Below are 4,711 nucleotides of genomic sequence, written 5' to 3' on the forward strand. Positions count from 1 at the left end.
ATTTATTTATTTATTTATTTATTTATTTATTTATTTATTTATTTATTCTTGAAAGACCACTGTGATTATCTTTAAGACAAGTATAGGTTCAGAGGGCTATTAAGATAATGTAAACTTGTTGTATAAAAGCAGTATTAGATTGATGAGTATGGCCTCTGGTGCTGGTTTCTCTGGATTCAGAGCCTGAGGCTACAGACCATCTCAGACTTCTGTCCTTCTATTCTCCCAAAGACACCTACAGACATTTATTAATGGTCTATTTTACAGAAAATTACTTCTCAGTCACAATTTTTTTATTTATTTATATTAGCTTTTATTACTATTAATATTATCCTGAACTACAAGGTATAAAACATTTGGGAGGGCGCCTGGGTGGCTCAGTTGGTTAAGCGACTGCCTTCGGCTCAGGTCATGATCTTGGAGTCCCTGGATCGAGTCCCGCATCGGGCTCCCTGCTCAGCAGGGAGCCTGCTTCTCCCTCTGACCCTCCCCCCTCTCATGTGCTCTCTGTCTCTCTCATTCTCTCTGTCTCAAATAAATAAATAAAATCTTAAAAAAAAAAAAAAAAGAAAAAAAAAAGAAATGGAGAAAAGAGTAAGTCATTGAAATAGAATAGACAGTGAAGGCCTCAATGGAGAAGTTGTTATTAAAACTGAAAACAAAGGGAAGGGGGAAGCCATAGAAGAGACGGATGAGAAACATTCTAAATGGAGGGAGCAAAGTGAAGCCTTTGAGGCAGGAAAGAACTTGGCATTTTCCAGGAATTGAAAGAAAATTAGTGTAGATGGAGTTCAGGGGCGCTAGATTTGTTTGGTGATAGATAGCCAGAGGCTGGATCAAATAGGTCATATTAAGTGATTTTACTGCAATTACTGCTCAAGGGGTTTAAGCCAGGAGAGGGGGCAACAATTATAAGTGTTAAAAAGATTACTTTTGCTGCTGAACTGGATAGGACTGCTGGAGTAGAGGCAGGTAAAATGGAGGAAGTTATTTAGGAGGTTTTTGCAATAATCCAAGTGGATTAATAGTGGTGGGGACTAAGGTGGTTGTGATGGGGGTAAAGTGAAGAAGATAGATTCAAAAATATACTTTGGGGATAGGACTAACAGGGCTGTGATGGTTTGTAGGGCATCAGAGAATGGGAGGAATGCTGGGTGATCACTGGTAGTTTTCTGATTTGAGGACATTTACAAAGATGAGGATGGCTGGTGAGGGAAGGGGGAGGACACATTTTAACTAGGAGAAATTGTGTTTTGTTTTGACCTTAAGTTTGAAAAATCAAGAATGTGTTTCTGTATTCATTTGGTAGGGCTGCCATAACAAAATATCACAGACTAGGTGCCATAAACAACAGAAAATTATTTTCTCTAAATTCTGGAGGCTAGAAGTCAGACATCAAGGTGTTGGCAAATTTGGTTTCTTCTGAGGCCTCTCCTTGGTTTGCAGTTGGCCTCCTTCTTCCTGGGTGATCACATGGCCATTGCTTGCTTGGTCCAGGTGTTCTCTGTGTCCTAGTCTCCTTATAAAGACACTGGTCATATTGGGTTGGGGCTCACCCATTTAACCTCAGTTTACTTTAATTACTTCTTTAAAGCCCTATCTCCAAATATGGTCATATTCTGAGGTACTGGGGGTTAGGACTTCACATATGAATTTGGGAGGACACAATTCAGCCCATAACAGGTTTTTTTTTTTCTTTTGAATTGCATTATAAAAAGTCTTTCTTCTGTTATTCTAGGTGTGTATGGGCCTAGCCCAAAGTGGGTGAAATGGGAGAAAAAACTCTCTTCTGCCACACAAATGAGAAATCACAGAAGAAAATATTGTCCCTTCTTTTTAATAGATGCTAGCAAAACAATTTTATTGATAATATTATATGTTATGATATATGCCTTTTAATCTACAACATAAAGAGTAATAATTCTGAATATTTATTATAGAATCTTTCTCAATGTCATTCTTGCAATTATGCTAACCTCCTTTCCTGCTCCAAATGTACATTTGGGTTGGGCTTCAATTTTTTTCTCAGTATCCTAGTGTGAAACAGTAGTGAACGTTCATATTATGAATACCTGAAACATTTTTAAATGCTCTCTTTTTATAACTCTATAATTTCTCTGTGTTTACTTTTCATCCCCTAATTACAGGAATTCAACTGGCATTCCAATAGGCAAAAGCCTAAAAAATCACATGTAATGTGGTCCTTGACCAGTATGTGGGGATGTGTCCAAGCCTTTGAAATTACAGTGCGATTACTCTAGTTACTACACTTTCTAATCAGAGAAATTTCTCAAAACACTCTGGGGTTTTTTGTATGTCTCTGGTGGCAAAGAATAAAAATTGTTAAACAAAGTCCTACCTGTGTGATAAACTATACTTTAATTTTATCCCACAGCAATCATAAGATAAGGATTCTGTGAGTCCAATTAATAATGAACATTACCGAAGCAATAAAGTGTAAAGTATGGGATCTATACTTCAATGAATCTTTTAAGTCTGTGTTTTCTTTAAAAAAAAAAAAAAACTATTAAAATAGCAATAAAGAGGGGCGCCTGGGTGGCTCAGTCATTAAGCATCTGCCTTCGGCTCGGGTCATGATCCCAGGGTCCTGGGATCGAGCCCCGCATCGGGCTCTCTGCTCCGTGGGAAGCCTGCTTCTCCCTCTCCCACTCCCCCTGCTTGTGTTCCCTCTCTCGCTGTGTCTCATTCTGTCAAATAAATAAATAAAATCTTAAAAGAATAAAATAAAATAAAATAGCAATAAAGAGGAAGAATCTCAACTATTAGAGCTTAACAGTCAAACTGTTGGGTAGCAAATTGAATTCTTTTGTTGCTACTGATTTCATAGAGTCTTATAAAGATGTTTGAAGTTGGAAATTTCCAATTTAGCTGTTAGAAATATGAAATCTGGGAAATATGCTTTATTTTGTCCCTTGTCCCAGGTCCCACACCAGGCTAAATCATTAATATAGCCATCAAGTCAAAGGACGAGATTATATATATGTGTATACAGAAACACACACATATGTACACACATACATACACACATATATATTTTTTATAAGAGTATATTTTTAAATGACATGTCTCACTGCCCTCAAACAGAATCAGGACTAAGACTATAACTACAGGTCTTTGTCCAATTAACAGTACTACTTCTTTGAACAGCTGCAGCATGATTATCTTCATCTATTGAATCCTTTATTAATAACTTCCAAAGTAATGGTATAAAAGAAACAGCCTTGCTGTATATCCTAATCAATTATCACTCTTTATAAGGGGAACTGACAACATATTTCCGATTCTTACTTAAGCATTAAAAATCTTATGAAGGCAGCACAGAGGACTGCAAAATTAAGGAGATGGAAAAGCTTTTTAAACTCCCCCTCAAGAAAACAAAAATAAATAAAGTCCCCCTCAACACATGCATACAACTCATGTCCTCTAGGACCAACCATTAGTTGCCTTCAGCATACAGTAAATTTTACACTTATTGATTGCAAATTATTAAAAAATGTGTACTGCTACTCGTGGGTTTTTTTTTTTTAAATAAAAAAGATAATAACTGGGATCCAGAAATAAATAAAACAGACATTTTTATGGACAGATTTTCAATAGAGTTTAAAAATGTATTCTTATAGTCTCAATGTAAGATCTTATAGCCTGCAGGAACAGTTGAGTAGTAGTGATTAGCAAGGACAGAGTGTTCCTAGAAGACAAATTATAGTTGCCACCTCCACATTGCCTAAATACAGTTTAACCACATTAAATGACAGATGTTTGTCCAAGAGGAATGTCATGCAGTTCAAGCCTCTGTTTTTTACCTTTTTAAAAAGGGAGAGAGAAATTACTCTTCGTAAACGTAGGGATATGAAAAGTTGAAGTGTTGTGTACTGTTCACTTTCAACAAATAACAACCTCATCTGTTCAGTTTCAATCAAACTGCTCCCATTCGCAAGTTCTGATAGTGTTGACAATAAAATAGAAATCCTGTGGAATGGTGAATGTTTAACTTGTTCTTAGTGTGGAAAACATCTTTTTAAAATGTAAGGTCCTGCATGATCAGAGAATCTGATTACACATCAAATTAATCTATGGTAAGCGTAAAATGTCTTATCCTTCTCTAACTTAGTTACAAATAGACTGGGTAAGATGGTTTATTTAGTGTAAAAACTCTTCTGTTTAAAATTTAAATTTGTGGGGCGCCTGGGTGGCTCAGTCGTTAAGCGTCTGCCTTCGGCTCAGGTCATGATCCCAGGGTCCTGGGATCGAGCCCCGCATCAGGCTCCCCGCTCTGCGGGAAGCCTGCTTCTCCCTCTCCCACTCCCCCTGCTTGTGTTCCCTCTCTCACTGTGTCTCTCTCTGTCAAATAAATAAAATCTTTAAAAAAAAAAAATTTAAATTTGTTTAGTATGGGCAATTCTCATTTAAAAAATTAAAATAGGTTTTATTTTAAAATATTAATGTTTATTGTTAATAATTCAAACAATTTAGTAAGATACAAAGAAGAAAATAACCATCAGAAATACTACCTTAGGAGATACACATGGCTAACGTTTTACTGAACATCATTCTGATATTTTTCCCTGGTCCAAGGTGAATTGTACACACAGAGAGGTCAATGTAAGTTTACCTAATGGATCTTAGAGCTTTGTAGCCTACTTTTTGCTCAACAGGGTGCTAAGGACCTCTTTCCAAGTATTGGGGCGCT

This window comes from Mirounga leonina, unplaced genomic scaffold, assembly GCF_011800145.1.
Source record: "Mirounga leonina isolate KUSES-001 unplaced genomic scaffold, KU_Mleo_1.0 Mir_107, whole genome shotgun sequence".
In the NCBI taxonomy this organism is placed as follows: domain Eukaryota; kingdom Metazoa; phylum Chordata; class Mammalia; order Carnivora; family Phocidae; genus Mirounga; species Mirounga leonina.